The sequence below is a fragment of the Stegodyphus dumicola genome, chromosome 3 (assembly GCF_044657685.1).
Source record: "Stegodyphus dumicola isolate Sdum_Otavi_A_Nest chromosome 3, ASM4465768v1".
Taxonomy (NCBI): Eukaryota; Metazoa; Arthropoda; class Arachnida; order Araneae; family Eresidae; genus Stegodyphus; species Stegodyphus dumicola.
The window spans coordinates 154,597,816-154,611,890 of NC_140770.1; the positions used below are offsets into that span (position 1 = coordinate 154,597,816).

Genomic DNA, 14,075 nt, shown 5'->3' on the forward strand with positions numbered 1-14,075 from the left:
AAAAATATGAAACCGTAATTTATGAAATAAAGAACAATTATGATCTAAAGGGTATCAAAATTTACAAAAAAAAAAAAAAAAAGCTTAATATTTATTTGTTTACTTTATTAAGCATTTCTTTCAATGTAAGTTGTTTAAGTTGCTTTGTTTTATGTGATAATACTTTCTCTTTAATTCTATAAACAGACATAATTTCTTGTTCAGTTACAAAGTTCCGCTGTTCAAGTCCCATAACTGCTGTGCCGAGATTACCGACTAACTTGTCAATCGAAATTTTTTCGTTTTCACTAACCTCTCTGTCACCTTCTTCATATCTTTATCCATTTTTTTGCAGCAATTCCACTTTTTGTTTGATGGACATCGAAACATACTTTCGTTTTGTAGATCCTTTGGGAGCTCCAGCATCGGAAATTCTATTTGACATAATCGAAAGTTCAAGTTTGCTTTTATAAAATTGCTCTTACAGTCTGCAAAAAATAATAAGAAGTATCCAATTCGAAGATTAAGGAACAACGCAATCATCAACATTAACTGAAATAGATAATTAGATAATTTTAGCTTAAAACGTCCGTTATACATAAAACGCGCATGCGAAGACGTATTCTGCGCTTGCGTACACGCATATGTGCAGTCGTAAAGGTCTTACGCAAACGCGTAAACGCCTGTGTGCATGTGTCAACGCGGCGCATGCGCAGAAAGTTTTTAGCCCTGAGTTCCGGATTATAGATCATTCCGGATTATGGGTGTCCGAATTAACGACTTTTGACTGTACAACTATAAAGATAAGCAAATATATAAAACCTATATTTCTGTTGTATATAATTATATAATAATAAAGATATTGAATTAAATACATAAAAGTTGTGAATACATCATTTATTTCGGACATAAAATTAATTTGCAAATAAAAATTTTTAAAAAAAGGCAAATATTTTTCTTGCCTTACATTTTAGTTTGGCAATTAAAATATTCCCGAATTCTATTTTCCATGGCTGTAAACTGGCAAATATATCAATAAATTTGTCAATTTATATTTCTTTGGTATAATGAATGCACTTTAATGCCAAAGAATTTCTATGCTGTTCCGTCTTAGTAGCTCTATTATAATTTTCTAACCTTTTCAAAGCACTTGTGGAGCGTTCACATTCGCAAGAGTTATCGGCAGTGTAGCTGTTATGTGCAATAGCACATCAATATTTGGGAAAAAGACTTTATTCGAATCTTTGAAAGCTAAAACTTGTGTGTCTGGGCTTTAGGAAGAGACATAAAATGCCGTCGCCAACGTTTCATCTCTTCACTTAGAAGTTCCAGAGAGGGTAAATCATCTTTTATATGTACCTTTCAACTCATTTACAGCAATTTCATTTACATGAACAGAGCAAACTGATGGTAGTATGCAAAACACAGATGATGCAATCTTTTCTAAATTTGAAAATTGAAATTTTAATTGGAAAATTAGATGGTCAAATAAAGGAACTGCTAAAATAATTTTGTAATAATTAAACACAGAATCACATTTAGCATTATTTCGATAAACCTGCTTTCGAACGATTCGAGGCATTTTAAGCTCTACATCTAATTTTTTACATATTTGTCCAGAATCTCAAATCTCTTTTCTGCATTTTCATACTTAAATATAAAATTTAGTTATTTCCTAGACCATGTTATATGCTTCTTAAATATCAACAGCTCGTTCCTGAAATGTAGCTAGAATTGCTTCTAAGTGGGATAGATGATATGCTGTTATGAATGTTACAATGAAAGCAGATGAAATGATCGAATTTGGCAGAATCATAGAGTCTCGCTTACATTGCACAATTCATTGATTTTCCACATAAGCATCTGGTTTGGTTGAACACAAAATGTGCTCTAGGGCTTCAGTTATTTCGAAAAATCTTTGATAAAAAAGATGGTATGCCTTATGCCGCATGGCTCATCTTCTCCAGCAAAGGTCTAATATTATTTTCGTTGACCTAAAGTCAAATTACATATCGACTCGGTCTTTTAAATTGACAGAAGCAACATAGGTTAACATATTTATAGTTGATTCTTCAATGGAAAAAAGTTAGAAAGAGAGTTTAGTACTTTTCTCCAGTCGACTAAATCAATGATTCACACATTTCTTAGAATTTTAAATACAGCATAAGAGATTAAACAATTCAGTTCTTGGATATAGGAACAAGAAATATGTCACAGCATACGGATTTGTAGTAAGTATAAGATTTGTAGTACAAGACATTTTCCTTTTACAGCTGTATAAAATCAGTGAAGTTGAAACATGATTAGCAAATTTTTATCTGGTTATTCCTTTGCAATTAGTATTGCTCTTCGAAGAAAAACTTCAAATAATTAACATAACTGTCCATTAATATCATACATTAAAGAAATAATTTTGTTATGAAAATTATTTCCTCTAAGTGTGCAACTTGAAAACATTAACTATCTGCGTGATAATATGTGCCGCCCAACCGATATAGTTGTTATCGTCACTGGCTGCCGTGCTGAAAGGCCCGCGCTCGAATACCGGAGAAGGCAGGGATGTTTGTAAATGTGTCAGTGCAGCATGGCAGCACTCTAAATATGTGGCGAGCCGAAAGTCCTCTCATGTGGTTTAATGGAAGGGGTGAGGGGTGGGAGATCTATTATTCTAATAGCTATAATTATGTAATAGTCAGAATTTTTAAATGAGAGGGAAAGATTGCTTAACTTTTTCCACAACAGAAATGCTTCTGGTAGAGTTCATTTCATTAGAAAATGTATAAGTTTTTGGAGACAAGAAACTCTCAATTTTTTGTACACTCTTTCTAATTTATGCTTTCCTTTTTCAGGTTGCTCCATATTAAGTAATTTATATTAACACAAGTTAAAGCATTATTGCTAGTAACACAACACACAGCAAAATTCGTAGGAAAAACATAGTAAGTTTCGATGGCTTTAGATCTGATCCGCTACTTTTCATTTTCTTATGATCAAATTGATCGTAATTCTCATAGTTTATCCCTAAGGTCTTATCGGACCTCCTAACGATGATCCTTGCAATTTAGTAAAATGTCTTAGGCCCATATCACATGGCGTTTGTTTCACACAAACAACTGTTTCGGACAATTTTTCTGCCTGGTTTACTATTGAAAGAAAGACACGCGACCTTTTTCCTTCCTTTCCAAAAAAATTGCAGGTTGTTCGTTTTCAACCAATCAGCTATCAGCTTTGAATGCTATCAGCTTGTTTGTAATGGGGAACCATTTTCCCCTGCGTTAACCCCAAAGCGATCTGTGGTGACTGGCTGTTGTGACAAAGCAGAAAAATTGTTCCAAACAGTTGTTCTTTCGAAACAAACCGACATGTGATAGCAGCCTTAGTTCCATTCGTTGAGATTCCTTTGTTCTTAAACAGAGGAACAGAGCAAAGATTATGTGCCTAAGTTTTATGTTATTTTTAAATGTTTACTTTTTTCTTAAAAAGAAATAGATGCTATAAAACTGGGGGGGGAAGCAGTTTTAAAAAATTTTGCAAAAATTTATTTTCTACACTATAGAATTTGAAAATGAATAACTATCATTTTAAAATTTTAGGCCATGAATCTGAACTATTATATGATGTACCAGAAAGAAAATGAGCAATATTTTCGCATTCCTGTCTGAGGACAATGGTGATATCCTTTTATAATAATACTGAATTTTTTTCTGCTATTCTTCTGTTCTGCATTATGACCAAAAAGTAAAATGCATTTGTTTTTGATAAACATGTTAGAACTATAGTGTAGAACATCGATTTTTGCAAACTAAAGCTCATGCCAATAAAATTATTTCTCTCGGAAAGGAATGTTGTTGATTCGTAATTTCAGCTTGATGTCGACGATGTATATGATCTTACAATTACATCAAATTTTTATCATTATAATCAGTATTTCATATATGCTTACTACTGTTTGTTTAAATCAGTACAGAAAAGCATAGAAAGTTTATCTGTTTCCATAGACATGACTAGGGAAGGGATGCCATTCCATCTGTGGAGGACTTTCTGAGGGAAACTGTTTTGTATTTTCCTTAAACGTGAGGATAACATTGCTAGTTTGACATACATTAGATAACTCTGATATTCTAACCTATGTCACACTAGCAATGTTTAGCAATAATATACATTTCACCCATTAAAGTTTTACGAAATATGAAGTAGATAATAAAACACCTTGCATATTCTAAATTTGAGCTTCCAGATGCCCGTATTCGAGTGGAAGACTACATTACATCATTTGAGGACATTTTAGTTCGCTCCCTGTATAATTATAATTAGTATTGTAATTGATCCATTTTTTAATCGTATCCGGCCCTTATATGTAACTTTAACCATATATGTCTTCCATTAATTTCGAGAAATAGAAGGTACTAGAAATTTCTTCATGGCCAGAGTATAACTATATGACTGGAAAGAGCATCAGCTCTCAGTTTTCATTGATTCCAGAGTGCTGAGATATTTCTGTGTGAAGTTTTGCTCTTTAGATGCACTTTGCATTATGCTGTGTTTAACGTTCTTAATAGTTTGAAATGTAACTATTGACTGTGCTTTGTGATATTTGCTCATACAGCTGTGTGAAAAGCTGTATGAGTATTTTTGGGAAAAGTTCCAGCACTCCAAAGTATTTCTTTTGGTAAAATAAATTTTATAAAGCTATCATAAGTTTTGTGTGCATTTAATCCATTATGAACCCCTACACAAACAACAATACATATATGTACACACATATATTTATTATAAACTGAAGTACCCTCTCTCCAAAAATTTGAAAACTAACACATCAGTCTAGTTTTATATCTTTCACAAGAGTACAGAAATTACTGAAAGATAACAGAACATGAATTCCACAAGTTTGTGGAAATATTCTGTGACAAGGAACAACATACTTGCTACACAGTAGTCCATAATTTTGCTACATTTCAAATGAATAACTTCTGTGTTCCACACTGCATAGCAAAGCATCTTAGATGTGTCTGATAACATGAAATCTGGTGATTAAAATGGCCATGACAAGATTTAAACTTAGATCAGTGTTCCTTTGACTGTAACTTATGAAGAAGACAAACACATCAAAATAAATGCAGGGCAGAGAAGCAGACATAATTCATAATGACGCTCATCTAACATTCACCTGACAGAAATTTTCGAGATATATCAAGATTCCCAATGAATGCCTTTTAAACAAAATCTATATTGCTACTGAGCTCTGAGCTGGAGTTTTCAACACACACAATCTTCCCTCTACCCAAAAACAGGTGGAAATATGATTGGTTAGGGTTGTTATGTATTTTGAGTGGCACCTAAAAGGTTGTCTACTAAGTTGACAAGTAACACTTAAATTTTTCTAACAACAGTTATATATATACTAATCCCAATAAGTCATAACATTGTGTTGTGTAATCGGATTAACCCTTAATTCATTTTTGGTGACCTGGTGAAATGACATGAGTAAATAAAAAAAAAAAAAAAAAAATACACTTAAATATTTTAAAGAAAACAAATCTGTTTATTGGAAAAGAACATCCTTCAATTTAAAATATCATATGATAGAATCAATATATAAAAAAATAAAATAGATATTATAGTTATTAAAGATATTCCCAGGATATATCAAAAAAAATATTCAACATAAGAAAATCTCTAATTTGTAAAAATTCATCCTTAATACAAAAAAGCTTTACTTTGTTTTTTATAGACTTATCCCTCAATATTGCACATAAAAATTTAATGATATTATCAATTCTATTAAGTGTAACATATTTCTAGACTTTTGCTTAACAGGTTTTCTATAGAACAATTTTCAAAATTTTTCAGATATAATTGAATTTACACCCTTATTGCACACACATAAAATCTGTTTTCCAAAAGGAGGGCAACCTTAACAAAAATTTATAGGAGGAATTATATTCCACAGAATTTATACTAGAGTAATGACATAATGTACAGACTATAAGCATTAATTTAGGTTTCAGAGAACGCTCCTTTACTGCAGAACTACAAGATATAACTTTTTTTCACATTCTCAACCTTAACTATTAATTTAAGCTGAATAATTCAGTTTATTTTTACGGTTTTTCAAATAATAATAATAGTGACAATAAAACAAGGTAATTTCTTTAAGAATGAGCTTTTAGAACTTTGTAATATTTTTTTTTTCAGATAACTCTAATAATAAAGATGATGATAACGAACCAAATTATTTTTTTTTTTTTTTTTTAAACTACTGGGATATTATTAACATCAATAATTCCAAACAAAACAACAACAACAACAAAAAAAGAAAAAAAAATCACTTTATGCATAACTCATTTTTTTTCTCTAATTTAATTGGAAGAGCAACCTCTCTTCTTCTTTTTTTTTTTCCTTCTAACAATTAAGCTCACCCTCACCTATAACAGCTCCATGAGATCTTGCAGATTTTAAGATTAAGAAATATCTGAATTTAAAGAAATAACAAGAAAAATTTAATGTCACCCGACTGAGGCTCCTAGACCGAGGTCTCCGGGCTGAAATGTGTAACAGCTCATTCAGGCCAGTGGATACAGTTGACTGTCCATCAGGATTCAGAACGGAAGAGAGTAGTATTATTCATCTGGGGTTAACACTAATTTTGGCTTTAAAGGTGAACTGGATCAGGCGAATGCAAGTTGACTGTCCATCAGGATTCAGAACGGAAGAGCGTAGTATTATTCATCTGGGGTTAACACGAATTTTGGCTTTTAAGGTGAACTGGATCAGGCGAATGCAAGTTGACTGTCCTTCAGGATTCAGAACAGAAGAGAGTAGTATTATTCATCTGGAGTTAACACGAATTTTGGCTTTTAAGGTGAACTGGATCAGGCGAATGCAAGTTGACTGTCCTTCAGGATTCAGAACAGAACAGAGTAGTATTATTCATTTGGGGTTAACACGAGTTTTGGCTTTTAAGGTGAACTGGATCAGGCGAATGCAAGTTGACTGTCCTTCAGGATTCAGAATGGAAGAGAATAGTATCATTCATCTGGGGTTAGCACGAATTTTGGCTTTTAAGGTGAACTGGATCAGGGGCATGCTGTAGGGTTATTATTTCCTTTTCAAGAGCGAATGCAATCGGACTATTATTTCCTTTTCTTTCCTTTTTTTAATTTGACTAAAAGTACTTTTACCGTAGACCTGGTTTTAAGAGAATCGACGCATTAACTTGTCTTGGGCCCAAAGGCTCCGAGAAAGGAACAAGACACTCAGCCTCCAAAAACTGCGTAAAAAAAAAAAAAAAAAAAAAAAAAAAAAAGCAGCACCGCAACTCCAAGAGCTGGTGTCAGGTGTGAGCAGAGAAGAAGAGCGCAAAGTCAGCTTCCTGCGAAAAATTACCCCTTTTAGACAAGACGGGGCAGCCAGCTTGGCTAAACCCCCACCCGAAAAGGTGAAAAAAACTAGTTACCAAAAACTCCCACCTTAAGCAATGCAAAATTTTACCAAACCCAACCAGTTTGAATTTTTAACGGATCTCCCAACTCGCCAGAAATCGCGCCGAGATGAGGCCCCGCCTAAACACCTGCGCTTGTAAAAGGTGGCAACCCTGACAGGAAGTGGCTTTCCAAGTCCAAAGAACACACATTTTTTCGTTGAAAGTGAACTTTCGAAACTCTTCTTCTCCCCTTTCTTGTTAGAAGAAAAACGTAGGAAGTTTTAATAATTAAAAGGCCATAACTAAAAATTGATTAAGGCTAGGATTAAGAAAGTAGTCTCAAATTAAGGAGCTAATTTTTCTGCAACTAATGATATTGAATACTAAGAGTTTAACTTAATTTTTATCATGAAAAACTGAGTTTATTACGTAAAAATCCACCTATATCCATTGTCTGAGTGTACCAGCTTGAAGATGCTGTTCATGTAAAACCAAATAACCAAAATTGATTGCAATAAATAATAAAAGCCAAATAAATTAATGTATCCAAACTTGTTGTGTAGCTAAAATTTTGAATATTTACACATTAAAATTTTGATTTCTGTGATTCATTTAATTATATTAAAATTTGCTACACAACATATTGTCTAAAATGGGCAGTGGCCCAAACGACTGCCAAAATTTCCCTCTCTACAGTACTGTAACGTGTTTCAGGACCTTATAATTTTCTACTAGCATAACAAATTGGGTGTTGGAAACCGTTAGAATCTTCCTGACATGAGACAGCACCCAGTGCATAATTAGAAGCATCAGTACACAAGGAAAAAGTTTTATGAAAATCAGGTAAAGACAAAATAGGTTCATTCAGAAGTTCAGCTTTTAGAATATCAAACGCCTGCTGAGCTTCATGCGACCAATAAAATGGAACTTTATGTTTAGTTAGCTGAGCTAAGGGAAGTGCCTTTTGGGCAAAATTTGGAATGAACCTTCTGTAAAAGCCAATAAGGCCTAAAAATCGCCTAACTTCCTTCCTATTTTTAGGTGCAATAAAACTCTGAATGATCTTTAAATTTTTATCGTCAGGCTGTATAATACCTTTGGTAACTTTATATCCCAAATACGTAATTTGTTCTTTCAGAAAATGACATTTTGAAGGCTTAAGTTTTAAATTATGCTGTTTTAGTCTATCAAAAACTAACTTCAATTTTTCCAAATGTTCCTCAAATGTTTTAGAAGCAATGACAATATCATCAATGTAAATCCCTATTTTTAATGGTGAAAGATTGGCCAAAACTATAGACATCAACCTTCGAAAGGAACTAGGAGCATTTCGCATGCCAAAAGGTGTTTGTAACCACTCATAGTGCCCAGAAGGAGTTGAGAAACCACTTTTGAAGGTGTCATCAGGATGAATTTTCATCTAGAAAAACCCTGAAGTTAAATCAAGTGTGGAAAAATAATTCGAATCTCCCAACTGCTCTATCAACTCAATCATGGAAGGCAGAGGAAAACTGTCTTCGATAGTTTTCTCATTCAATTTGCGGAAGTCAGTGACTAAACGATAGGTGTTATCCGCTTTCTTAACAAATAAAACAGAAGCACTGTAAGGGCTGTCACTTTCCTGAATGATGTTAGCTTCAAGCAGCTCTGCCACCTGTCTATCTAGTTAAGGCTTTTGCCTAACAGAAATATTATCGCGGAAGTTGATGTTGTGTAAGATGGTGTCACACCCTGTTAATTCAGTGACTGAGGCAGCAAAGATGTTACTATACTGATTGAGAAGGTGTGATAAATGTTGTTGTTGCTGTTCAGGTAAATGTGTAAGATCAAATTCACCACCCCAAGACTCGAACCTGTTTCTATGGTGGTACTGTTTACAAGTTCAGAGTTATGTGCGATAACATTCACAGGTTGGGCACTGGCCAATTTCATTCCTTTATCGAGATGTAAAGTATTTGGTGAAAAATTTGCAATTTTGACATAAAATTCCTGAGATGGAGAAGTCTGGTTAACTGACCTGGCTATGGAAAATTTACTTTGAGCATGTTCTATTAAAGGTTCAATCAAAACAGTATTAGTAGTAAAATTTGCAGAATGAGTAGTGAGCTTAATGATATTTTCTGAAAAAGGTGGTAATTTATGTTTGGTTACAGAGTAACAAAATGACTGAGAAACTGAAGTAGAGAAAACATTACTATTCACAGCATTAGGCTGACTTAGATTCCATTTAAGAATTACATTTGATCCTAACAGTTGAGAAATCTAAATGCATGTTATTGTCTACAAGAAATTTAGTTCCTAATGAAGCACCATACTGAGATGAAAGAGGTGTGTCAGTAATCAAAAATTCTGTTTCAAAATATTGTTGTTGAAATTCTGCTATTAAATTGATCTTCTTAGTTACTTTTACTTTTTCTGCAACTACAGTCAAAAGTCGTTAATCCGGACTCGTCGGGACTTCGGCGATTCCGAATTATCGATTTTTCCGGATTATAGATCATCAGTTTAAATCTCGTAAGATGGCATGCAGAAATTCTAAAATTAAAAATATGAAACCGTAATTTATGAAATAAAGAACAATTATGATCTAAAGGGTATCAAAATTTGCAAAAAGAAAAAGCTTAATATTTATTTGTTTACTTTATTAAACATTTCTTTTAATGTAAGTTGTTTAAGTTTTGCTTCGTTTCATGTGATAATACTTTCTCTTTAATTCTATTAAACAGACATAATTTCTTGTTCAGTTACAAAGTTCTGCTGTTCAAGTCCTATAATTGCTGTGTCAAGAACACCGACTAATTTGTCAATCGAAATTTTTTCGTTTTCAATAACCTCTGTTACTTTTTTTCGCTATCGGAAGCGAATTATAATGACCAGGAACTTGTTTTAAATCATATCAAAGACGGAGCATATCGAGATGAAATACTACATTTGGTAAGGAATTATAAGCCAAAAAAAAAAAAACATCTGCGCTGAAGATAAGGATAGTATTGACAAATCAACTTCCAATTCATTACGCGCCCGCCGCGGCGTTCCCCCCACCGAGCAGCGTGAAATAGATAAACAGATTTCGGATTTCAAAACATACTTTCGCTTTAGATCCTTTACATATTAACAAATATATATCGAAAATTCTATTTGATATAATCGAAAGTTTAAGCTTACTTTTATAAAATTGCTCTTACAGTCTGCAAAAAATAATAAGCCGGATCCAATTCGAAAATTAAGGAACAACGCAATCATCAACATTAACTGAAATAGATAATTAGATAATTTTTGCTTATACGTCCATTATACATAAAACGCGCACGCGAAAACGTATTCTGCACTTGCGCACACTGATATGCGCAGTCGTAAAAGGTCTTACGCGCACACGTAAACGCCTATGTGCATGTGTCAACACGGCGCATGCGCAGAAAGTTTTTAGTTTTGATGTCCGGATTATAGATCATTCCGAATTATGGGTGTCCGAATTAACGACTTTTGACTGTATACCCTTTAAATATATATTACATGTGTCCAATGAGATTTTACTTCCAAAACAATCAATGTATTTAGCTTCTATGATGTTTACAGTTGCACCTGAGTCCAATAAAAACTTAACTTTATTCCCCAAAATTGATCCCTCTACAATAGGCAAAGAAGCCTCACTAGTGGATACAGTAAAAACGGATGGCACCTCCAAAAGGGTTTTAGGAGACGAAACGGAGACTGGTTTCTCCCCACCCTGAATTAGTTTAAATTAAAACTTGGTGCTTGCGGATTCAAAGCATTACGAGTCACATTTGTGGTATTTGGAGTACCCGAAACAGCTGGTGTGGTGTATTAGGATGTCTCCTGGCTGTTTGGTTATTTCTAAATCTCTGTTGATCCTGTCTAGAGTGCTGATTAGGCACAATATTTGCATAGCAGTCCCTGCTAACATGCCCTATTCTGTTGCATCTGTAACAACGAGGCTGTATGAGTCTTGAACGAGTACTTTGTGATATTAAACTCTGCACCTGTGTTTGAAGAGAACCCATCATTTTAGTAAGCTGAGCTATATTTTCTTGTTGCATTTTAATAGCTGTAGTGAGCTCTGAGTTGTAACTGACTTTTCGATTGCTGGCTTAGCAGCATTCACCGCTCTAACCTCAGCTGTTACAAAATCACTACTAGCATGGCTCTTAGCCCACATGTCTTCTTCAATTGTTGCTACCCAAGTAAATCATAGGTTCGAAAATCTGAGCCGACACTTTTTAAAAACACCAACATTTATTTTCACGCCATTTCTAATTCTACAAAATCTTAAATGCAACTAACTATCAAACAGAAAAGCAGACGTAGACGTAATGATGCATCTGGGCACGTGATCCTCGTGACAGACGAATTCTTTAGGGTTGCCACAGAAAGGCAGTGTGTCGCCACAATTCTCCCACCTTTTGAGTGGATGGCTACATACTCAAAACATAAAACTTACATCAATATAAATGATGGTTATATAACAAAGAAAATGACTTAATACTTAAATCATATTACTTGAAAACAAAATTAATACTGAGGAATAATACAACAATAAGAGCACAACAAAATAAACCATAATAACTCAAAGACATGAATTACATTATTCGTGATTTTACAACTCTACCACTACTGGTGGTGAAAGGAACTTGCTCATTTTGAGTATTATCTATTATATTATTCAATTCCAATCTAAACAATCTCGGTATTGGTCTCATAAACTCTGAATTATTACTTTTTACAAGAGCAACTCTTATGTTGCCATCTCGACCAGGGATCACCCGAATAACGCGTGCTAAATTCCAATATGCACGGTTTTTATTTTGATCCTGCAGCAAGACAATTTCTCCTACAGAGAGAGGTTTATTTTTGTAATTTCTGGTAGACTGCTGTCTTAACTGCCCTAGATACTCAGAGCGAAATCTCACTCTTAACAATTCTCTCATTCTCTGGAGATACTTCGCTCTTCTACTCAATTTTTCTTTGTCCACATTGTCAATATCAGGTACACCCAACTGTGGAGTTTCATGCAGAAATTTTTCTGGAGTTAAAGGCAAGGGATCTTCAATATCGTCAGACACGTACGTAAGTGGTCTTGAGTTGACAATCCTTTCACAATCACACAAGACTGTGAGTAACTCTTCATAACCAAGAGAAGCACGACTTAAAATTTTTCTTAATATTTGTTTTACAATTTGTATTAAATGCTCCCACCATCCACCCAACCAAGCGGCGTATGGAGGATTAAATTTCCATTGTATTCTCTTTTCAGCAGCCTTAGAGCAGAGGCTGTCCCAGTCAATGGTTTGCAGAACTCTCTCTGCACCCACAAAATTTGTCCCATTATCGGAATATATGGTGGTAGGGCGCCCACGACGTGCGATAAAATGCCTTAAAGCTTGAAAAAATGATTCAGTTGTTAATGAGGTAACCAATACCATATGGATAGCACGATAAACCGCACAGGTGAAGAGCACAATATACGATTTTCGTCCATCCTTTAAATGCAAGGATCCTGCAAGATCACACCCTACGATTTCAAAAATGGCTGAATCACGAACCCTATCATTTGGTAAAACGCCTGGGACTGTCTCTACTCTTTTAGCCTTAAATCTCTGACATGTTACACATTTTCTTATACAGTTCCTTATAGTTTTACGTGATTTTTAGATCCAGTATCTTTCTCTTAAATGCGACATCAATAATGTAGTACCTGCATGCAACAAATCTTTGTGTACACTTAATATCAATAATTTGACTACTGGATGTTCAGAAGGTAATATGATGGGGAACTTAAAGCTGTTAGAGTCGTCACGATAAGCAACATTAGACTTAGCTCTTATTAGACCCTGACTATCGACAAATGGTCCGAGTTGTCTTAGCTTATCATCTGTTTCACCATTAAACGACTCTTTTTGTATTAATAGCGTTAAAGCTATTTCTCCCCTTTCTATTTCAGATACAGTCAAATCCTTAGAATGGTTGTTATTATTATTCTTACGTACATTATTATAAAATCTGAATATCCATGATAACATTCTTACAATTTTCTTAAACGATGAGAAATACTTATAGTACCATCCAATACAATTATCACTCTTTGCCAACGTAACAATAACTGTCTTACCTATTTCTGAATTAACCAAATCCTCATCTGGTTCATCATTAGATTTAGGCCAATTTGCCTCATCTTCCCGTAACCAATCAGGTCCCTCCCATCATTTTCGTTCTATTAATTGATCTGCATAACAACCTCTAGAAAGTAGGTCAGCAAGATTGAGACTACCAGGGACATGTCACCATACAGTAGGGGAGGTCAAAGACCTGATTTCCCGCACACAATTAAAAACAAATGCTCCCCAACGTTGATTTCGCCGTATCCAACTTAAAGCCATCGAGGAGTCAGTCCAACAGCGAATACGAACTTCTTGTAGGCCAATATCATTAATAACTGAAAACAATAACCTAGAACCAATATTGTAATGAATGAGCAAGAAGTTCTAATCGAGGAATCGTAATCGGTTTTAAAGGCGCTACTCTCGATCTTGCGTGTACCAAACTAACCTTTACCTTTTTGCCACTCTGTACACTTAAAAAAAGGCATGCACCATACGCACTTTTACTACTGTCACAAAAGAGATGTATACTCACAGCTTCATTAATAGATTTGAGA

At 34.3% G+C, this 14,075-nt stretch overlaps 1 protein-coding gene across 2 annotated transcripts in view; it reads right to left on the reverse strand.

Moving 5' to 3' along the window:
* Nucleotides 1-14,075, reverse strand: part of Mcm10 (minichromosome maintenance 10 homolog) — a 135,151-nt gene that overhangs the window by 15,943 nt on the left and 105,133 nt on the right. The gene's annotated exons all lie outside the window — the stretch shown is intronic.